This window comes from Bubalus kerabau, chromosome 18 (genome assembly GCF_029407905.1).
Source record: "Bubalus kerabau isolate K-KA32 ecotype Philippines breed swamp buffalo chromosome 18, PCC_UOA_SB_1v2, whole genome shotgun sequence".
NCBI lineage: Eukaryota > Metazoa > Chordata > Mammalia > Artiodactyla > Bovidae > Bubalus > Bubalus kerabau.
This window is the reverse complement of record NC_073641.1, coordinates 50,691,342-50,716,170: the sequence shown is the minus strand read 5'-3', so window position 1 is coordinate 50,716,170 and position 24,829 is coordinate 50,691,342. Positions and strand designations below refer to the sequence as shown.

Below are 24,829 nucleotides of genomic sequence, written 5' to 3'. Positions count from 1 at the left end.
TTACAAATAATCATTATAGTGAAATCACAATGATAGCTTTAATTATTATATTAAGAGTACATACTGTATACCATATAACACTGTATTGCATATATTATCTCAGTTAACTATAAAAAAAAGGAAGGTAAGGTTATGACATTAATATTGTCTGAGCTTTCATTCTGAAGTAAGGAAATATTTGATTATTCTCATAACCTTGTAATGATAACAAAGTTCTATTTTGTATTTTGCCAATAACTAGTTATGAGACTAAGAACAAGTTTCCTCAGGAAATAAAGCAAAACAAAATGGAGTTTGATATAAATAATCCCATCACGCAAATAAGCTTATATTAAAGGAGAATTTAAACCAAACTATCTGATACATCAAAGATGCTAATTCATTAGCGTGACCATCAGCTTTAGACATCAGAATATTATGAGCAAGCATAGATCAGAGAAAATTACATTTTTATCAGTAGGAGAAAATGTTAGAGAGCAATCAACCTTGAGGAACTATATACGAAGTGGAGGACAATAGCAGACATCAAATGATAACTCACAGCATATATGTATTTGAGAGCACATATGAGAATATTAGCTCAGTGGTAAAGAATCTGCCTGCCAATTCAGGAGATGTGAGTATGATTCTTGGGTTGGGAAGATCCCCTGGAGGAGGAAATGGTAACCCACTCCAGTATTCTTGCCTAGAAAATTCCATGGACAGAGGAGCCTGGCAGGCTACAGTCTATGGTGTTGCAAAGAGTCAGCCATGATTGAGCAACTGAGCACTATTGTTAGGGATGGAGAATGGGCAGAATCAGATATGGTATTATTAGCACAATTATACTGGCACTCTCAGGTTGGCTTTCCTTGGGGAGACAACAGTTTTTGGTTGAGCTAACGGTAAAAGAATATCTTTTTAAATGAGCTTTTAAAAGGGTCTTTTAATGAACTTTTAAATCATATGTAAACTCCTTAACCCAATATATAAGTTTCTTCACAAATATAGTTCTTCAGCATAGACCCACTTTGGTTCTTCAGTGACCAACCATACCCCCATGTTTGTTCCTACCATTGCTCATAGAGGCATAAGTTCTATAATGCCTGCCCTTTACACACACTCTATACATCTTCCAAGCCAAGGTCAAGTAACAATTTCCTCTCCCCCATTACTTCAGCTTTTGGACTTATACTAATGAATCCTAACACTGACTGGTTTAGAGTCATTTTAATGCTTAGATTTCACAGCCTGTGCTATTTTGTTTATCAATAACAATGCTTTTTACTTAGTCTATTATATTCATTTCAGTGTACAACATAAAATGCTGTACATATGTGCTTAAACCAATATGTGACTATGTTGCTACTGCTGCTAAGTCACTTCACTCGCATCCAACTCTGTGCGACCCCAGAGACGGCAGCCCACCAGGCTCCTCCGTCCCTGGGATTCTCCAGGCAAGAATACTGGAGTGGGTTGTCATTTCCTTCTCCAATGCATGCATGCATGCTAAGTCACTTCAGTTGTGTCCGACTCTACATGACCCTATGGACAGCAGCCCACCAGGCTCCTCTGGCCACAGGATTCTCTAGGCAAGAATACTGGAATGGGTTGCCATTTCCTTCTCCAATAAGTGACTATAAAACAAGTCAAAAGGAATGAAATAAGAATCTGCATATTTCAAAATGAGTAATGTCCCCTTTAATGCACCTGCCTTCAAGAATATACTGTAAATGTATTTATGAAAACTTCTTTTTAAAAATTGATTTTAGAATTAGTGTATGGATTCAGACATAAAAAACAGTATAGCAATTTCTAGTTGCAATTAATTTTCTGGTGTGCACATTTAAATCATTCAGCAAAAATTTAAATATATATGGCCATTCCTCTAATAAGTAGTATGTTGAGCATCTTTTCATGTGCCTTTTGGCAATCTATATGTCTTCTTTGAAGAAATGTCTAGTTAGATCTTCTGTCCTTTATTTTTCCTTTTTTTTTAATTGCATTTTTTTGTTATTGTTGTTTTGATACTGAGTTGTATGAGCTTTTGTATATTTTAGAGATTAATCCCTTGACAGTCACATCATTTGCAAACAATTTCTCTCATTCCATAGGTTGTCTTTTGTTTTCTTTGTTAATTCTACTAAGTGCTTCATGAGTATAGTTACATTTAATACTTTCAGCAGGTTTAAGAAGTAGCCAGTTGATCCCATCCTTCAGGCAAGGAAACTGAGGCTTAGCTAGATTAAATATCTTGGCCAAGATTCTCAAGTAGGACAGAATACATACATCTGCCCAACTCTGGAGTGAGAATTTACCACTAGGTAACAATATCTTTCAAAACGAACTTGTGCAGAAGAATTTTTGAGCTAGTGATCACATACACAGAATGTCACAGTTCTAAGGGCTTAGCTTTAATCTCCTCCCTGAAAGAGCCCTTTCTTGCACTCAGACAATGGCATATGCCCACATCTTTAATGTCATAGTGCCCTGTGCTGACACTGTTCCTTGCCAGTACCAGGCTATCCTGTAGCTTCTGTTTTGATTGTCTCTCCTGTAGAGAAGAAGAAAGAAGACAAAAAGTCTGAATATGACTTATTTTCCATCACATCTTGGTTGTAAACATGCTTCCTTCTCCACAATGGAAAACTGTTAAGTATTATTGAATTAACAATTATATGAAAAATAAATTAAGAAAAATATATTTTAGGAAGATCCCTGGAACTGGGAATGGCTGCCCACTCCAGTATTCTTGCCTGGAAAATTCCATGGACAGAGGAGCCTTGTGGGCTACAGTCCATGGGTTTGGAAAGAGTTGGACACAACTGAACAACTGATACTTTGACTTTCAGAGGGGAAAAAAGAGAAGAATGGTTAAGAGGTCTTTGGATATGCAGAAAGTTATGTTTCTTGTTTCATTAATTTCATCTCTTAATAAGCAATTACATAATTTCACCTTTCAAGCCTCCCCTAGGATTAAATTTCCATGTTCCCCTGTCTACATTCCCCTAAAATTTCACCCATCCTACAAGCAAAACACTAATTTACAGTCTACCAGGCTCCTCCATCCATGGAATTCTCCAGGCAAGAATACTGGAGTGGGTTGCCATTTTCTCTTCCAGAAGATCTTCCTGACCGAAGGATTGAATCTGTCTCTCCTGTGTCTCCTGCATTGCAGGTGAATTTTTACAATTGAGCCACCAAGGAAGTAATTTACAACATATTAACCTTTAAATGTTGCTCTTTCCTACAGTATTTTCATCTCATTGAGGAAGGGATCATATGATTTACAACTGTTTCTCGAAGTTCTTAGCAAACCCTGGAATATGTATTAAGAAATCTAAAATATGGTTGAATTGTGAAGGAAAGATGTAATTTTAACCTCTCCTGTAGTATTGAATTGAAGTTTTAAAAATACCAATTTTATATTTGTTATATGGTTAGAATTAAATAGATTTGTCAAGTAAGTATATTGGGCGTGGAGGAGACAAGATCATTGACAATGAATTTTTAGCTCTAGAACAGTGAAGAAAATTTTAAGAGGTTTAAAAATCATCTCAGGATGATGGTTAATTACGGAAATCTCCCCTATCACTTGAGGCTAAATTATCTTGGGTAAATAGATATGCTATGTTTTAGACTAAAATTGAGAAGGAATTTAGAAATGTGGCTAAAGTGTCTTGGATTACTTCTTGGTTCTTACTCAATAGAGGAAAGTGTTCTATATGTTTCTTTTGATATCTATGATTGTGCATTTACTATTCATTTTGCAAAAAAGACTTTGCCATAGCAATAACTGTGCTCAGTTGCTAAGTCATGTCTGACTCTTTGCGACCCCATGGACTGTAGCCAACCAGGCTCCTCTGTCCATGAGATTTTACAGGCAAGAATACTGGAATGAGTTGCCATTTCTTCCTCCAGGGAATCTTCCCAACCTAGAAATCAAATGTGAATGAATATGACATCATCACAAGAATTCTTCTAAACTTTAAACATTTTTAATCTCTTAAATACATCAATTTCAATTTCTGTCTCCCTTTTGAATTGAAATATATACTTTATATATTAATATTTTTAAATTACACAGTGTGAACCATTGCACTGAATGAAAACCCTATCAGTCTTTTGAGAATAAAGCAAATCAACAGCAATATCTCTTCTCTTAGAGTAGAAGCACATTTGTTGACAGAGGGAATGTGGGTTAATGGGAAGCAAAGTAATCTTTGCTTTCAGTCAGACTGTTGGGCTGTGCATGAGAAATGATATGCTCTGACCACTTGTTTTACATTAAGAGGCAGTCTAGCATGTTCAAAATAGAGAAAATGATTTCCTTTATAAAGATGGACGACTCATGGCTTTAATGCAGAACATACAGGTAATATTCACAAGATTTTTGCTATTTTATCAATTTGTCTTCAGTTTCCATTAATCTCCATCCATTTAAAGTTAATCAGTTAATCATCCCAGTGCCCCCAAAGAGAGGCAATTTAAGAGCTGTTCACACTGGAGCCTGTAAATGTGACTAGACTCTTGTCCAGTCTTGGAACTGAAGTCTTACCGAGGTTTTAATGATGATGATGATGATGAACGGGAATCGTTTATGATGGTAACCAAGTATGTCTAGAAAGAGAGACAGATGGAAAGAGAGAGGGAGGGAGAGAGAGGGAGAAACTATAAGCTAAGTCTAAGCTATAGACTTAGCAATAAATTAGAGAACTTCTGCTCATCTACTGCTATGGGTGATCAATTTTTTTTTTAATTTTTGTCCTCAGATAATAAATTACATAGTGAAGAGTAAGACCATGTAATAAATCAATGAAAGCTCTGGATTTAAAACTCTAAAAGTGACTATTCTGAATTTCAAGCAAATAATAGTATTGTTTTATTTCTAAATTCAGGCACTTCCTTATAAAATTATAAGACAAGCAGTAACCATGGGCCCTGCTCTCCTGTGTTAGGTTACAAAAAACCTAGAAAAGATATATTTGGTGAATATGTACATTGCACTATACAAATTATAAATTATCCTAATATTTATGTAAAATGAGAGCAAACAGTTTGCCCCTCTGAATTTTCAGTGAGCCTCCTGAAAAACACATTCAACGACCAGGGGTTATTGGCAGCAGTCCCATGCTTCTCATGCAGGCTGAATATTTATATTTAAGTTTTACAAAATGCAAAAATCACAATAACATAGCCCCTGGTTTCTTTGTGTTGGAAACCAAAGGATGCTGGATGGAATTTTGCTTTGAGAATGTGAAATGTGTAAGGAGTCATTAGAGTCGACTTGCAGCTGCACAGTAAAAATATATTTTAGTTTAAAAATTATATATTGCCTCAAAAGGGTTGGTTAAAATATTTTTGTTAGACTTCTGAAAAACAATATTTTTGTAATTCATGTAGACATGTAAATATGAAGTTGCATCAGCCTAAACAAGAACCATTTGTAATGCTATTGTAAAGCCTGTAATATAAGTTCACAATGTTGATTTCAATGCTCCCAAGTGCAACCTTCAGTTGGACAGAATCTGGACAGGGAACTTTCCCTAATATACTATGAGACAGCCACAAGGTGGCTCCAAACACCTAAGTATGTTTTACCTCTTGTAAGGCAAACAGAATTTTACCAAAAAGAATAAGCAGCAATTTACCCTAAAAATGGGTCAATACTTCAGAAATATAAACTCATTTCAACATTTTGATTAAGTTTTTAGGTAGAATTTATATTATTTTCAAATGCAGTCTTTCAAAACACATTAAATGGCTGAAAACCTTGAAGAATTTGATGGATTTTGAAAGGAAACGATTTAGTCTATATACATGTATGACATTTCATTTCTTAGGTTTTAAAATTAATTTCTGCTATAGTTTTGCACTTCTTTATTCTCACTTGATTCCCAACTAAGTAAAAAGAAATACATATACAAATTAATAAACTTTTTCTCTTGCATAAAGAATTTTACAACTAAAGGAAAATAATGCCTAATGTTTAGCCCTTGGGTCTAATGTGCATGTCTTTAGAAAATCAAGTAAAATAAAATATATCTTATTATATATTTTGACTAAATGATTTAACTTTATGGCTGATTAATTAGAATGGCTAAATTAAAATATAGCCATTCTAATTAATCATCCATAAAGTTAAATCATTTAGTCAAATATTATAGGGAAGCCATGACAAAACGATTAAGTGACCACAGCATTAAAGAAGATGATATGGAAACTGTGTCTTTGATTAAGTAGTAAACAAATATGTAAGAAATTTAAATATATAGCTAAGAGAAAAAATGAGAATTATCTTTACTTTGTTCACAAAATTGTATTTGTTGGCTAGGTTTAGTAGTCTCTATTATGACTCACCTAACCTCTACACGTGGGTGGATTAAAGTGCTAAGTTTATTCTTTAAATATGTTAATTTCTAAATTAAACATAATTGATCTTGAATTATAAATAAAACTGAAAAATAAAAAATGTGACGCAATCCTTGATTTTTAAAATGAACTTTTAAAGAGAGAGGAGCTTATGGACTCACAGAGGTGTATATTTTTTAATCTTAATATCCTGATTTCTTTATGTAATTCCAGAGACTTTTTAATAGCCATATTAAATAGAATCACAAAAAGGCCTAAAAAAGTTATTTTTAGTTGATTCTCATATATCCTTAAATGTGAAGAATTAAAAAAAATGAATTATATAAGTAAAATCTGTTAAAATTTTCACATTTTGCAGCAGATGCTGTCTCTATCACAAGGTTTCTTGAACCTAGTCTTTCAGCTTGTAATATAGTCTTTCTGACCCACTGACCTTTCAGCTTGTAATACAGACTGCAGAACTATTCTTGAGATTTATAGGTATCAAAACTTTAATGGGATTATTTCTGCAATGCACTGACTCTGTTCATCATTCTCGTTCTAATTTTCATTACTCTGACCTCAAGAAGGAGAATCTGTGAAAGGAATCATTACTGCAGTATATTCAGAAACGGTTCATGTTTCACCTGAGTGAGTTTATGTGGCTTATGGAACTCACAACACTTAGTGTCCATCTTTCTAATGTTTTCTCCCTCCTCTGTCCCCTTTTTAGGTCCTTCACATCATTTTCAAAACTTGTATCCATTAATTCCCTAGTTCACGCAGTTAACTGAATGTGATTCTGAGAATGTAGGAGCTTAAGTTTTCAGGTTACATTCTCTTGACACTTTCACAATCATTAGGGAATGACAGCATTTTAACAGTAATATATTGAGTCCTTTCCAGTTTCACAATAGATTGTATTAGCCCTTTCCAGTGGGAACAATAGATAAACTGTGTCCTTGGAAACTGTATGGTTCAAACTCCCATTTCATAAACAAACAAAAAATCTGGAATGAGAAATTTATGATACTGGTGGTAGAATTAGTGATGAAATTAGACTTAAAATGCTATGTAGCTTTCACCTGAACATAAACACAAAATTATCATTACATGATACATGTTAAATACAAGTTGCATCACATGCTATGGTTAAAATAAAACATACTCAATGAAAAAGCATAGGTCACATAAATTTACAGATAAGTCATAACAATGCCAATAGAATAATAGGTAATAATAATGCATAGCACTAGAACACCTATTATGTGACAGGAATTGTTAGTACTTTAGAGTTATTGTTTCTTACCATCATGGCAACTGTACTATCACAGAAGTTCAATTATTAATCCCACTTTACAGCTGAAAAACTACCAGGAATATTAAATACAGGGTAAGTGACACAGGGTTTGAACCCAGTTGGGTGCCACCTTTCATGTTTTTATCCATCAAAAGTTTTTGTGAGTATATTTAGGCAAGAGTTACTATATTTATTAAGAAAAGCAATCTCAGTGCTTCTGGCATATAGCCTTATGATTGTGTTATCTCTCTATTAAACAATATTATATGGAACAAACTTTTTGACAGAGTGACTCAGTGGCTTCTATGTAGTGAATATTTTAATTGCTTGTGGGGGTGTGGAAACTTTTGCTCCTAAGAATTTTTAGCAATATAATTTGAGGATTTACCCGGTTTTCAGATATGCTGGCTTTTCATTTGGGCTTTTTGTTTAGGATTGGAATGTTAGTCTCAAATTTGAGGCCTTGCTGCAAGATGACAATTGGCTATTGTACACATAAAGCTCAAACATGGATCACCAACTACCATGACTGCCCCTAACTGAAGCTCCAACTCAGAACCCACCCTCAGGCCTCCACTGACTGAACCTGAGGTTACACAAAAATGCATCTTTTTTTTTTAATTAATTTATTTTTTATTGAAGGATAATTGCTTTACAGAATTTTGCTGTTTTCTGTCAAACCTCAAAAATGTATCTTGGACTAATCTACTTACTCATTTTGATAGTTTCCTGAATGATGTCATGTGGCCTTGAATACAACAATATGGCTTAAAAAAGTAAATGAGATTAGAGCCTCATATTATCATCTGAAAAGTAACTGATACTCATCATTCTTGTATTAATCAAATCTAGAATATAATACCGAATAATGTGAGTAATTATTCAATGAAAGTGAAAGTGTCAGTCACTCGGTCATGTCTGACTCTTTGCGACCCCATGGACTGTACCCTGAGAGGCTCCTCTGTCCCTGGGATTCTCCAGGTAAGAATACTGGAGTGGATTGAGATGCCCTCCTCCAGGGGATCTTCCCTACCCAGGGATCAAACTCAGGTCTCCTAGCATTACAGATGGGGTCTTTACCGTCGGAACCATCAACACAACCCACCTCACTGCAAAAAAGGTTTTGTTTTGTCTTTCTCTCTCCTCAATCTTATATCTCTGGCTGCTGGCACAGTCTGGCTCATGGTAGGCACTTAAAGAATAGTGAACAGAAAAATGAAATAATTAAATAAGATACTGAGAAGTTTATTAGGTAGTTTGCATTAAAGAAAATAAAAATTAAAGAATCTGTGTTAGGTGGAGGAATAGGTAACTGCCCAATGACATTCTGCTAATTTACCACTTTTCCACAGTAATTGACACATTGAGAACATAAATACTGATATTTCTATTATAAATTATATGATATTTATTGTGAACATCTCACATTAAAACCACTTTCCCTCAGGCTCAAAATTTATATTAGATTGAGCCTCTGGGTGTGGCACTGATAGAACTTTCCCCAAAATAAATACAGTTACTTAGAAGCTAAGAAAAAGATTGTTTAGATACCCAGGAGATCATTTAAATTTATTGAGTAAAAGGCAAAATAAAAATGTTATACATGTACAAGAAAGTCATATTTTAAGTATATATGATAGCTTAAAATCAAAACACAGTTAAATTAATGATCGTGAATTTTTCATCATCATAATTTAGTTTATTAACACTATTAACAATAGAACATTTCTCTTAGTAATTTTTTTGGGGGGCAGTGGTTTATATGTGTGCTTCAGTTTGCTTCTAGAGGAGATAAGGCATTTATCATTAACACTTTTTTCATCTTGAATCTGCCTAGAAACTGGTTGGATCCAAGCTTTACCTATAAAATGGTGAATTAAGGTCTTCGCTCTGAGGTCAAGATTGTGGTTGCCATGTCTATAACTTCACATCTCCACTAGACTGGATGTCCAGAAGAGGTCATATACCTAACACTGACATGCTGCTGCTGCTGCTAAGTCGCTTCATTCGTGTCCAACTCTATGTGACCCCATAGACGGCAGCCCACCAGGCTCCCCGGTGTTTGGGATTCTCCAGGCAAGAACACTGGAGTGGGTTGCCATTTCCTTCTCCAATGCATGAAAGTGAAAAGTGAAAGTGAAGTCACTCAGTTGTGCCCAACTCTTAGTGACCCCATGAACTGCAGCCTACCAGGCTCCTCCATCCATGGGATTTTCAAGGCAAGAGTACTGGAGTGGGGTGCCATTGCCTTCTCTGGCATAGCTTTGTCTTAAAAAAGAAAACATGTTTTTTACCTACTTTGTTCAGATACTCAATTATGAAGGACAATCCAACTCTAAGTCTAGCCAAGAAATCATGTTTCTTAACTTAGATATTAGGGACATTTCATTTCCCCAGTAATTTTTTTAGTATTAAAAGTGAATACTTGTATCTGATGTAGAACTATCTAGTTAGTAAATACTGAAAAATTAGAGCATATTTTAAAAGGCAGAAGAGAATCTTAGAAAAACATAGTTCTCTTTAAAATGCATCTATCCAAAAACTTAGTAGGTAGGTTAAAATATAGAAATTCTATAGAAAATCTCCATTCTTCATTCAATCAGGAAAAAATAAATAAAAGGAAAAAAAAAAAGGAAATAGAAAAGGATACTTCTAAGTATTATTTGCCTGGAGCTGGCATTCAATTTTCAACAAATCTCCAAAAGACTAACTGAAGCCTTGTTGAAGGGAGTGGATAAAGCAATAAAGACTTTCCATAGGTACTTATTCATTGGGAAAGGATTTTATTCAAATTTAGGAAGCTAGATGCAGACAGAATAAATGTGTACCTTTCTGGTTTTCACTCTCTGAGACTACACATTAAAAAGTCACTCTGGTACCAAGGCTACAGAACAGGAATCACCTCCAATTTAGAATGCTTCAGAAAGAAGTAAAACAAAATATTATATTTGACTAGGCTGATAGTCATTATGTACTCAATTTGATGAAATAAGTTGATATACACCTGATTTTATCCCAATGGGACCTTTTCTTTGTGTCACTGCAAAGCAAATAAATATCACTGTTAGCATGAAAAGAATATGCAATTCATAGTCTTTATTTTATTAGTATTAGATTGAAACCAGCAAGTTTGAGGTCATAAATCTTAACCTCTGGTCTATTTTTAAAAATATTTTTATATTTAAATATTCATATTAAATTATATTTAAATAATTTTAAGAAATAATTAATTAATATACTATACACTCAGATTTGGAGAAGAAAATGGCAACCCACTCCAGTATTCTTGCCTGGAAAATCCATGGACAAAGGAGCCTGGTGGGCTACAGTCCATGGGGCCGTAAAGAGTCAAATGCCACCGAGCAGCACAGTTAGATTTACATGGTATACACAAAACCATTAAAGGCCCTTAGATAGTTCAAATGCTTTCAAGTCAATCTATATACGAGGCTATTAATTTCAACCTGGTGCTAAGAAGTCAAATTATCAAGAAACACTATGGTACTTCATCTAAATTTGACGTCTGATGCAAGAGTTATGGAAACATTCTTTACATTTCCTTTTAAAAGTCCCAGAAGTTACAATGGGTATCAAATGGAGTTGACGTAACCTGATTTTATTAGGAGATAAGTCACAAAAAAGAGGAGAATCAGTCACATTTTTTAAACTTATGATACTAGCATTATGCAAAAATGCACTCAATAGCCTAGCAAATACATTGATAGCCTTTGATCTACTCAAATAACTATGCCAAAATTCAACTTCAATTCTTGTGTTTATATATACCATGTGAACATAGCAGAGAATTACTAGAATAACCCAAGTCAAAACACTTACTTTATTCAGTTTGCTGATTATTTAAATCACCTACATGATCTGCTTAATTTGATCAGTCACTCAGTTGTGTCCAACTCTTTGCAATCCCATGGGCTGGTCCATGGAATTCTCCAGGCTAGAATACTGAAGTGGGTAGCCATTCTCTTCTCCAGGGTATCTTCCCAACCCAGGGATCAAATCCAGGTCTCCCGCATTACAGGCAGATTCTTTACCAGCTGAGCCCAGGGAAGCCCAAGAATATTGGAATGGGTAGCCTATCCCTTCTCCAGCAGATCTTCCCGACCCAGAAACTGAACCAGGGTCTCCTGAACTGCAGGCTGATTCTTTACCAGCTGAGCTACCAGGAAAAACCTTGATTATTGTTATGGTTTTTGTTTCCCAGAATTTCAGCTGGAAAGAAGTAGGAACAATGACAATTCTTTACAATATCTAGAATAGACATTTGCTTATTTTTAAATCAGCTTACATTTTTACATTACACCCTGGTAATATCTTTATTTTGCAACAAAGAAGAACCAACATATCTAATGAATGCAATTGATGTTTAATTTATATCTAAAATCAAGTCTCTTTCAAACTGTTTCAATATCCTCTGTTCCAGTAAATCAACAAAGATTCCCAATCAATAACTGATGCACTAAGTATAATAACTCATGCCTATGCATTCCACATTCTGATACATTAGAGAAGTCACTTCATTAATACATGTTGAATTCCCATACTTTGCTTGCTACTGCAGTAAACTACATTGGTGCCAATTTCAATTCCTTAAACGCCTAGGTGTTATAATGTTTATAAAAATTGCTTCCATTTGAAAGGACACGCTCTAGTCAACTGAACTGTCATATACTTAATGGTATAATGCAAAGGATAATATAATAAATCCAATGTATAATGTGGCAGATGATAGAATACTGACCATAAAAATCACAAGATTTACAGAAATTGTATTTCCAATAGGATAATATAACAACAAAAAAAAAAAGCTCAAGAGAAAACTCATTCAAAGATGTTTGTAATTGTCCTAAATTGAGGAAGAGGAGAAGGCAGGAAGGGAGAAGAAATGGGAGAGGGAGAAGGAGGTGATGGGGGCAGGAATGGAAAAGAGAAATCAGTAGGGCTCTGAAATGCTTTGACACATCCTTTAATACTGAATTTCCTGTTGTGAAGCAATGTTGTTATATTATCCCAGATAGCCTATTGCTTAATCCTGTCCTGAAACTGAAAGTGTTGTTAAACTATATTTCTGCATCATTTAGGGTATGTAGTATCAAGGCTGCTTCCTAAAACAACAAAAGCAGGGGGTGCTTAACACTGAGATCACATGGTTTGATGAAGTGCTTATTCTGCTACTGACAAACTCTCTAAGGATATATTCTCTCTGTTATAAGGGACTGCTATATGAAGGCACTTCAGCCTCCCACAGTCATTATTCTCAAGGAATGTTACACTTTATATCATAAAATGTAATGCTATTTTACTCATTCTTATTCAATTTTCAGCTTTCCCTTTCTTTAAATCCATCACCAGTATGGTGATATTTAACAAACATCTCTTAGTGATATAGAGAAAATCACACGTAAGGCAAGAGAGACATAGGATAAAAGTAAAAAGACTTCGGTGAAAACAAAGCACCTTTATTCTTTAAAAAAAAAAATCAAGTTACTTTTTTTTGTGAGAAGTTGCACTGATAATAAAGAGTTAAGCAAAAGTTATGCTGAAACATAATTTTAACCAATCAATGCTAATATGACATTAAAATAATGCATTCCCAGAAATATATATCTTTTAATGTGATAGATGTGATTTTCTTACAATGTTTGCCTCTTGAGTTACTTGGACAGAGAAGCTATGGCAAAGGCAAAAATGGCCTCATTGGTTTTAGATACCCTTACGAAAGACAGCACAACCGGATTATAGAAAGGCTCGAGGTCTCATACTGAAACATCAAGTGAGGTGAAGCTGCTGTAGGATAAGAATAGAAGAGGAAAGAGGTGACCCCGAGCTGATACCGTTATCTTAGAAAACAGACGCTCCTTGTTGATTGAAATTTTTTCATTCAGATGTGTGATAAAAATATCTGTAATTTTGAGTGTTGAATATTATTAGATGTAAAAGTATGGGCTGTTATACCACTATTCTGTAGACATAATTCAAATGCTTTAATTGGGGGGGTGGGGAAGGCAGACTTTAAAATGTTTAAATTCAGGGCTTTTCTATCTCCCTATTATAGTTATTGTAATTATGAAAAAATAAAATTTTCTTCATGAACTCACTTTGTAAAGAAAAGGAAAATCATTTTTATGCTAACTTGCATTTCTCAATTGTAAATTCATAAGCTATTCTTTGGACTCAGATTTTTTTTCCAAAATATTCATAATAGGGACCACACACTTAATACAAGGCCTAATTGAGACCACCATTGCTCAGTATAAGCCTAACTAGAATAAGGGCACCTTTCTTGCTACTTGGGTTTTAACTTCAGCCTGTTTCAGGCACGACTGTTAAACATAATATGGTGAGTGAAGTCACTTTTTTGAAGCCCTATTCCAGATACGATTTTGGGTTAATCAAAAGTGGAGTTTTCAAAAATAGATTTGGAACCTGGAGACCAAATAGCTGCGTACAATAACTTATGACTGGCATAAATCAGTTGTATATTTCTCTACTTAATACTTTGTTGTTTCAGTATTTTATGAGTACTTCTTAATGTGGCAACAGCATTAGAATATAATTTGCACAGCAGAAAAAAGACTAAATTATGGACAATGCTTTCGAAACCAAAGGGCTAGACTAGAGGTAGTTGGTTTTACAGCCCTGCTTTGTATTAATTGCTTACTATGCAACACTATTACCTATAATAACACTTAAAAATATGGTTCACTTTGCTGCTGATTCAGCATCATTAGGGCGAAGGCTGTTCCTGTGCTGCAGCCTAGAGGAATGATTTGGTATAAAAATGACATATTCCAGGAGCACTGGCTTATCACTTACTGCAAAGTAGGTTAAGAAACATATGAAATAAGTCATATGTCCAGAATCCCCCAGATAATACATACTTTGCCTCCGTCATTTGTTTACATGTGTTATTAAATGAAGATCAAAAAATGGCATTATAGACTCTGAACAGAGTTCACACAGCTAATTAACCTTTTCAGTCTCAAACACTCTCCTTCAAGCAAAAAAAAAGCCTCTTTCCAATACACTAAGTTTCTTAATATTGTGCCAGTATGTATATCTCTCTAGATAGAAAGTCAATTTTCTATCTTTTTTTTTTCCTTTTAGAAAATCTTAGTATAGGTGAAAATATAACAGCATAATACTAAATTTGATACCTGTATAGTACCATTCTTATCAATAAACAGCTGGGTTTTATAAACATCTAGGTCTATCACCTGAAGTATTAATCAGGAATCAAGCAATCTGACCACTGACCTCACACATATACATGCATATGTGATGCCATACAGATTATGTGCTCCTTTCATAAGTCCCTGGGATTTCTCTCTCTCTCTTCTTCCCCCCTTTTCAGGCATCTAAGTGTATGGAATTCTATTCTTTGATTGGAGTCAGAAAAGACATACGCATTCACTAGGGAAGTCAATTTGTTAGCAGCAAGTATTTGAAACCAAAGAAGTATCTGATTTAATGAAAGCAGACATTGACTTATACTTTAAAAACACATAAAAATTTTTTTTAAATGAAAGCAAATGAAAGAAGCATTTCTTTATGTTTTCATGATCATAATGAATCTGTGTTTGTTATGTTCCTAAGCCACAAACACACTCTGCTTAGCTCGGAGCACACTCCAATGCCTTTGCTCCACAGCCCACCCCCACTTCCAATAAATCACTATTTCCTTATGCATTACACATTAAATACAAATGTGCCACCTTTATTATGCTGTAGGGAGAAGGGCAAGAAGATTTGCTATACAACTTGTCATTTACCTCTTTATGATACAGCCCTCTTCCTATTTTCTTCATCACTTTAAAAATGAATCTAGAGCTCTTGTCAGTGACATAATGTTTTCATGAAAGTTCTACTAATTAAAAATCCTCACCATACCAGACCTAAAAAATGAGCACACTCTTGCCAAGTGTTATTCACCACAGAGAAGCTCTTGTAGTTACATTTTAAAGGAGGACCCAGAGGAAGATGCTGCAGAGGGAGAAAGTCTACTAACATATACATTGAGGTTTACCAGTTGTCAGCATCAGAGGGACAGACTATTTTTAATAGAAATCCTTCAAGAAAACAACAACAACAAGAAAAAAAAAGAAAACAAAACATGCATCTCCGAACAGCTGAGAGCAAGACATGTGCAGTTTTGGATAATAGAAGATTTTACTGGAATAAAGAACCACAATTACAGGAAATAGATCTGTTTTTTGGAAGCAAAAGATGAGAGGTCAATTTAAAATTGATGTTTGTCTTTGCACCTGTAGACTCCTCTTTTTAATGATAAGGAGATGGTAGGTTTTTATTGCATTGGCAGGAAAACACTTTTGGACTACTGCTTTTGCCCATACTTACAGTGCTATCAATAGTTACTTGTTGGGGACATGCATTTAGTCTTGCAATGTGCTGCATTAATTTAAAACCACATAAAATATGGATTTTATTGCAGCAGAGACAATAAATGCTGCAACTGCTGACTACATGCATTTCATCTCCCCTCTTCATCTTTCCTCTCTCATACTTCTGACTCAGATACGAAATGCGAATCTAGGAATTATGCCTATTCTATTTCTGATAAATGCCAATCTTTCTTATTTATGTGGATGCTTAGTGACCATTGACAGGTTCAAGGAATCTGTCTTCTGCCTGTCATTTCTCCTTATATTGAACCTACAATGAACTATGACTATAAATAAGTGCAGAGGGGATCCATTCATATGGAATGCAAAGTAATGTTCAATGATAGAGTTCAAAGCAACAATCTTCTCTTCAAGGGATTTTTAACATTAAGATGAACAAGCATGAGAATAACAAATTACCGTCCATAATATATCTTTAGCATTTGATCAGAGTGAATGAATTCACAAACTCTAACAACATGACCCACTGTTGAGCATAAATATGTAATTTATTCAGTTTCACATTACCTCTTCAGCTATTCAAAGCAGTGGTTTCTAGAATACAATATATAGTTTTATGCTTAGTAATTTTTTTTTACATATTAAAGATAAGTATTTGAAAATAACTGCTGAATACAACTTAAAAACAAACATTTTCCCCCAGGGAGAGAAAATAAGAGACCTTAAGGGAGTTAGAAAAAAAAGAGAGAGAGAGAGATGAAATCTTCCTACCTTTTTTTTAATCAGCTTCTGGATAACGGAAGTTGGTTCCAGCCAAAATAACCCTGGAGAAATTGTCACTATATCCCCTTTTTGTTTGTTTTCGGCTGTTATTTCCTATCACTGATTCTACTTCAATCTAACTCAAGCTTTCTCTCAGCATCACTTTTAACTCTGGACGGCAGGGAACCGAAGAAACCGGGGGGCGAGTTCTCTCTGATTGGCTTTCATTCAGTGCTTCTGATTAAGGGGGGGAAAAAAAGAAAAGAAAAGGAAGGAGGGGGGAAAAACCCTTCCTCACTCGGAGAGAAAGGTTCTGCTGATAGAGCTGCAGCACTCGCCATGGGAAGGTTAGAGACTGGGGAAGTGCTGGCTTTTGCTCGCACACAGCGATTTGCAAGTGAATGCGAGGGGAGGGCGCATCCGAGAGGAGGGCTTCGGATGAAAGGCGTCCCCTCCCCCGCAGGGCAGAAAGACTCTCTGTTTCAAGGCTAAAGTAATCAGCCCGATCTAATCCGGCTGTGTCCGTAACACAATCTCAAGAACGGGACTGCTTCTCGCAATTCTTTTTTAATAGATACTTCTTCTTCATCTGACATATATATCCCTGCACCATCCTTAACTCCAGATCGCCGAAATCCATGAAGCGAGTGCCAAGTCAAATTGCAACCAGATCTGAATCGTTACCGGAGTGATTTTGGTTGCGGTTTGAATTATTATTTATTTTTGCTTTCAGTGAACTTTCTTTTCCTTGGTTCTTCAAATACCTTATTTTTTTATCGCTTATGGTCATAGGAGAACATACCTTGCTCGTCGTTTGGGGATGTTCGTGAGCTAGTCTTGTCTGCTTAATCTTACTTGCTTTGCCTTTTGATTTTATAGATAGAATATTTTATTCATGATGTAAATATGCAATTAATGCTATTAAAATATTTAGATTTGGGGCTGGACATCGTCTCCTTTCTTGTTCTTCTTCTTCTTCTTAACTTTTGTTTTCTCAGAAACTTGAGTGTCATGCCCAAACGTGGGGGGAGGAGGGCAGATAATACATTTGGGTGGTTCTGTTTACTTAACCATCTAACTGTTCATCGCTCTATTTATTTATCTCAACATTAGATTGGAATCAACCAAAACCTTACCAAAGGATGTCAGTATAGCTCCACAAAATAATGAGCGTTTTTATATTTTTCTGGCTTCATGTAGATTCCTTTTTAAATAAATAAATTACATTAACATACTATAAAATAATAATATAACATAAAAATAACTGTAAAGCTGAGGGAGGATTATGAAGATAACTTTTTAGAATACATACTACTGCTCAGAAATAGTAAATGATATACTTAAGGACACAGAGCTAACTCGTGACAGAGTAAAAACTAGAATGACAGTACATTTATATTTATACGGACATATTAAACATATAACATATATACTTAAGTGTATTTAGAATTTCAGTTTAGTACTGTTTCTGAGATGTCATACTACTGCCTGGGTACATATTTTATTATTCTAGCATCTGTAGGCCTCTTACATGTGTGTGTAGGGGGGTGCTCAGCCACATCGGACTCTTTGGAACTCTTTGGACTGTGCAGTTCGCCAGGCAACTCTGTCCATGGAATTCTCCAGGTGAGAATTCTGAAGCAGGTTGCCATTTTCTAATCCAGGGGATCTTCCTGACCCAGGGATTGAACCTGTCTCTTGTATCTTCTGCTTTGGTAGGAGGATTCTTTACCATTGAGTCATCTGGGAAGCCACAGGCCCCTTAGAAAGTTAGCATAATGGGAAAGGAAAGCAACTCAGTCTGGGGGAGAAAGAGGGTATGGGGATACTATTAATAAATAAGATTTCAAAGAAGGTTTAGTATACTACAAGGTTATGATAGGACCAATGTTGCCAGCTAGGACTTCCCCGGTGGCTCAGATGGTAAAGTGTCTATCTACAATGCAGGAGACCTGGGTTCGATCCCTGGGTCGGAAGATCCGCTGGAGAAGGAAATGGCAATCCACTCCAGTACTATTGCCTGGAAAATCCCATGAACAGAGGAGCCTGGTAGGCTATAGTCTATGGGGTCGCAAAGAGTTGGACACGACTGAGCAACTTCATTTAATGTTGCCAGCTGGTTTTTTGAGGTTACCCTGGTGGTTCAGTGGTAAAGAATCTGCCTGTGATGAGAGACTCATGTTTGATCCCTAGGTTGGGAAGATGCTTTGGAGAAGGAAATGGCAACCCACTCCAGTATTCTTTCCTGGGAAATCCCATGGACAGAGGAGCCAGGGAGGGGTGGGGGGTAGCTACAGTCCATGGATTCACAAAAGATTTAGACATAGCTTAGTGACTGAACCACCACCACCAGCTAAACTTAGAGTCAGATAAAAATTCCATTTTTTTCTGTAATATATTTGTGTTAATATGATGTATGTGTTTGTTCAATATAATACTGCCTTTGACATATTAAAATTGGTTGTCAAGAGAAACTATAGAATGTCTTAGTCTATATGTAAATTTTTATAGTGTTTAATTAAATGCAACAGGTCAGGTGCATACGTGATGATGGTCTCTTACTAGATTAACTATTTTTGTATATTTGTTTTTAGTTTCATAATAAATGACTGCATAGTATGAGGAGTTGCTTACATTTTAATTGGTCCAGTTGAGAAAATAACCATTTCATTTATTAATGAAAATACATATTGAAATGATGTATTCCCCAAATAATATTTTTTTGCTTTGTTTTGTTTAAGCAAGATAGAAGTTTATTCTTCTCTTACATAAATTTCTGGGTCGTTATGATTGCTGTGCTCTGTGAAGTCATCAGAAATTTGGGTTACTTTTCTCTTAATGCTCAACTACTTTTTTGAACTCATATATTTGATACAATAGCAATCACACCCACATCTGCTTTCTAGAAAGAGGACTAAAATAAAGAAGGAAAAGATGCCCTCTTCATTGGAATTTTCTATGGTTTCATTTGCTGGAAATGAGAGAGTTGTCCACAAATTGTTTCAAGGGAGGCTTGGAGATACAGTATTTACTCTGGAAAGCTACTTGATCAGCTAAAAGTTACTTATACTATTAGAGAAGATGACAGAATTGGATAAAATAGCAGCAATGCCACCATATCTATGTAGCATATGGCAGCATATTTTTAAAGTATTTAGAGAGATAAAGCAAAATTTTGTTTGGTTTAAAAATAAAATTTTGTCATGATGTTACAGAATGGTATCCATTGCAATATGCATTTTACTAACATTTAAGAACTTTGAAGTATGAAACAATGGTGTGTGTGTGAAGTCACTTCAATCATATGAGTCTGACTCTTTGCAACTCTGTGAACAATAATACTGGAGTGGGTTGCCATTTGAAACAATGATATTGCCAGTTATTGCATTTTCCACTTTATGGTCAGGTACTGTATTAGATGGAGAAGGAAATGGCAACCCACTCCAATATTCTTGCCTAGAGAATCCCATGGACAGAGGAGCCTACAGTCCATAGGATCCCAAAGAGTCAGACATGACTGAATGACTTCACTTTCACGTTTCACTGTATTAAATAAATAATAAACAAAACATCCATGTATCCTAAAATTCAGGATGTACAGAAGCAGATATGAGAGAGAAAGAGAGAGAATTTGAACAATGAGTATTTTAAAACTTATCCTGTTTTTTTTTTTTTTTAATGCCCTCTTTGTGCAGGAGAGACTCTTGAGCTATCCTATTGAATAAAAGCTTTAGTAATAAAAATTAAAATAAAGCATAAACAAAACTGGCTAAAAATTAAAACTTCTGATAGTTTTAGTTTTATTAAGCAATATCATTTTCAGTTCCCTTTCTTTGTGTCTTTTTATAAGTGGTTTCACTTGGGATATTGCAAATTTCTCTTTCTTTTGTTTTCTCTGGAAATGGTATGCAACATAGTCCTGTGAATTGGGTAACTCTTCCCTATGGTCACCAACCTTAGGAATGTTACCCCATAGAAAGTCAGGAAAAGGAATAGTAAACTCTGTATAAATGGGACAAATCAGTCAATGCCTCACAAAAGTATCCCTCAATGTGGGGAAAGGCCACATGACCATTATAAGCAAATAAGCTGATGAAAACTTAAAAAAATATATTTTTCCATACTTTTAAAGCTAAATGTTAAATTACACAGAAAATTCCTTACTTCCTTACTATACTCGTAAAATCCTAAGAAAGGGAAGAGCATGCTACCTCCGTTACAATAAGGGACCCTCTGAAGGCTGATCCCTTTCAGCTCAAATGTAAAAGACACAATCTGGTTAAAACCAATTAAATAAAACAACCTTCCATTCCATGTGGAATTGTATGCCTAAAAGTTGTCTCAGTGTTACTAAACAATAAGCATCAATCCTTAAAGTGCCACTTGCTAAACAGCTACATACTTGTTTTTAAACAATAGCTTCTTAGTCACATTTTCCAGGTTTATTTTAATGGTGTTAGAGATTATATCACTTTCCACTATAACAGGAGGTTAATCAAACCTGGTTCTCTCTCTACAGCTATGAAATGAGAATGGAGATTGTCTACACTGCTTCACTCTCCACAAATACATTGACAGAAAAATAATTTGGCGTCGTATGTTTGACATGTTTTTTTCTTATCTCTAACCAATCTGGCTTCTTAGACTTTAGAGGCTGCAAAATTTTAAAGTACAGTGTCCTGCGATGAGTGGTCTAGGGTGATGCATATTCTGTTTACTCAAATGTCCTTAATTATCTTTGAGTTGGAAATTGAAGTGAATAAAGAGAAAAGCAAGGTGAGAGGCATTGATTCAGCCACCGCAGATAATAACTGAAGAAGCATGGTTTTTCAGTCACCCTTCCTGATGCAGTGTAGGCAGTGGTTTGAACCACACCAATAGATGTGTGGTTTGGGAGCTAGAAGTGCTCTTCATATTCACCTAGTCCTCTCTTTCTATCCATGTTGTAAACTACCATCTATCATTCAAAATGAAATAATAATAAGAATTGTTATTACTATTTTATTTAGTTAGTTTGCCTGAAGCAGGCACTTCACTTCAATGGATTCTGTTATTTGCAACTGAACTGTTACTAACACCCATTGGTAATGATAACCTCTGTTACTACTCTTTAACCATGTGTCAACATTTCTTAAATCGTTTAATTTGGGAGTGGGACAAATAAGGTATTACATAGCCAATTATGTTTCTGAAAATGTAATTATTTTGAAAAACAATTAAGAGTTAAGGAAAGAACATCTAATCTTAAATTTATTTTGACCCTCCTAACCCCTTCTGTTTATAAGCCTCTGTGTTCTGTGCTTTAGGTATAAAGATCAGGGCTGGTTTTCTTTCTTAGATAAAATCTGAACTGCATTACTTGACTTTCTTTCAACTATTTTTAGTGAAAAAAATTTTGGTTACATATGAAGAGATTTACAAATAAATTGACTTTTATCATCTTTGCAAGGCAGGAAAAAAATAGATTGAATAATTTTCATGTTGATTTAAAAGTAAATTCTTACTTAATCTGACTGCTTCCAACTCTACCTGAATAAGGATAGTGGCTTATTTTACATTTTGAATCATTGGTAAAGTGGAAGTATCAGGACTGAATTATCCATTGTTTGGTTGTGATTTATATTCATGCCTGAGAAAGCGAATAAAGGAAAAAACTTTCAAATAAAAAAGTGGGAAACAATAAGCAATTCTTATATATTTGCAATTGTATTTAACGAACAAAAATATCTCATTATGTTTAGATTTTATGTTGTGTAGTTAATAAGAGACTAGGTCTGAGTGGTTTAAAACTACATTTTAATAATTAATATTTTCACTTTGAAAAGCCATTCTAAGAATTCTTAGAATCTTTTTAAGAAAATGCATTATTTTAAAATAAATATATGTTATAAAAGCCTAGAAAAGTCACAACTACATGTTTATTTCTTCTTTCAAAATATTTCATTCCTTCTCTTCCTTTCCTTATTATTTGTCAATAAATGTTAGTTTTGTGATATTTCACCCTATGTGTAAGCTATCAAATTAGCTTGTGAGCTTGATGGAAGTTGACAGAAGAACAAGACTCCTGAGTCAGAGACAAAAGGTACAGGGAGCAGCATAGGCAGCTTATCTGTGTCAATTTTCTTTATCCCGCATCTCATTTGGGCAATGCCTAAGACGGGCAGGTGGACGTTGCACAGGCAGTGGGTTGGCATTATAGCTGAGGGACACCAAGTATAGGGAACCCTGCTTTTTATATAAAGCACTGCGAGCAAAACTGCCTGAACTCCAAAGGGAGAGACTGCCTTTATGTTGCTGTACAGCATGCAAATCTCTCTACACTGGTGGGAACATTAACTCATGATTCAAGGGTGTTTCTGTACAAATGTCTTTTAAAGATAAAGAAAAGGGAGTTTATTCCAAAATGTGAAAGAGACATATGGAAAATTGTGTCCAAAATTAGTATTTGTTGATTCAATGAGAAATATCCACTGGAAGCTCACCTGTATGAGCATGTGGTCACCCTAGTCTTTAGAAAATTCATGCACATGACAGGGTATTCTTCCTATAGAATCAACAATGTGGCCTGTAACAAAGACTGTCACTAATCAAACTTTACTCAGCTCCCCTGAACTCTTTTACAACCAGTCCTGCCTTTTGGACTTGTGTTTTCATCTCTGCATTATTCCATTTTAGCAAGAATCCTGCTGAGTCAGCTTAATCAAAATTTCCCCACCCTCATTTCCTGATCACCCTCAATTTTTTATTCAATTCCTCATGCTCCATCATTCCCCAAGTGATGTCTGATTAGTCTTTTCTACCTTCAGTAAGAATCCCACTAGGTCAGTTTAGCCCAAATTCCAGCTTCTCCCTGATGTTTCTTTCCTCTTAGTAATCTTCCATCTCCTGGCCTCATTCTGCTCCTTCTCTATAATTCCCAGTGCTGCTTCTGCTAAGTCACTTCAGTCATGTCCAACTCTGTGCGACCCCATAGACAGCAGCCCACCAGGCTCCCCCATCCCTGGGATTCTCAAGGCAAGAACACTGAAGTGGGTTGCCATTTCCTTCTCCAATTATTCCCACTGAGACATGTTATATTCAGAGTTAAGGCCAACCTTTCTTCTCCACAGCAGACCCCATTGCAGTGGTCCCTACATCCGTCTTGATGGCCCCCTTGAATAAAGACTTCTTTACTGTACTTTATCAAGTATCATTGGATACCTTTTTCTGTTAAAACTTTATAAGATAAATAAGTTGTGGGGTTGTCATGTACAGCATGATAAATATAATGAAGACTGCTATAGATTATATCTGAAAGTCAAGATAATAAATTCTAAGAGTTCTCATCACAGGAGAAAATACTTTTTTTCTCTTTCTTTAATTTTGCATCTGTATGAGATGATGAAGTTTCATTAACCTTAATATGGTAATCATTTTATGATATATGCAAAGCACATCATTATGCCATAATACACCTTAGTCAGTGCTGTATGTCAATTACACATCAATACTGGAGGAAAAGTAGTAATTTTCTTTTCTTTAAATGTCTAGAACAACGGTTCATAAAATGTAGTCTATGGACCAACAATATCATTATCACCTGGAACCTTGTTTTAAAGGCAGATTCTCATTGTCTCAGACCTACCGACTCAGAAACTATGGAGGTGGTCAATACTTCATGTTTTCAAATGTCTTAAAGTGATTCTGAAAGCTGGAATTTGAGAGTCACTGACTTAGAGTTACTATAAAGCAGTCTAGGAAAGAAAAAACCCCAGTTTAAAACTCATGATTTACAAATGAGAGAATTGTTTATGCAATCACTTATTATTTTTAACACATATATATTATATGCAGAAGCACTGCAAAACATTGTGCTATTTATGAGAGTGTGGGGAAGAGCTATAATCATGATCCTGGCTAAATAAGGATTTAACCATCTAATGAGAGAGACAGAAATGAAGACAAGTGATACAGGAAAGTAAATGAAGGGGAAGAAAGGGGGAACTTGGCCAAGTGTATCATGAATGTGGAAGTAGTTCCTCTCGAGGTTTCAAAATATAGTATTACAACTCTGATAAAT

General features: G+C 35.2%; 1 protein-coding gene across 1 annotated transcript in view; it reads right to left on the bottom strand.

Moving 5' to 3' along the window:
• The window catches only part of CDH10 (cadherin 10), a 192,795-nt gene extending 175,550 nt beyond the window's left edge, over positions 1–17,245 (bottom strand). The window contains exon 1 of the mRNA XM_055554902.1: positions 16,780–17,245. The gene's annotated coding sequence lies outside the window, so the exon portion shown is untranslated. The remainder of the gene's footprint in view (positions 1–16,779) is intronic.
• Positions 17,246–24,829: the final 7,584 nt, after the last annotated feature.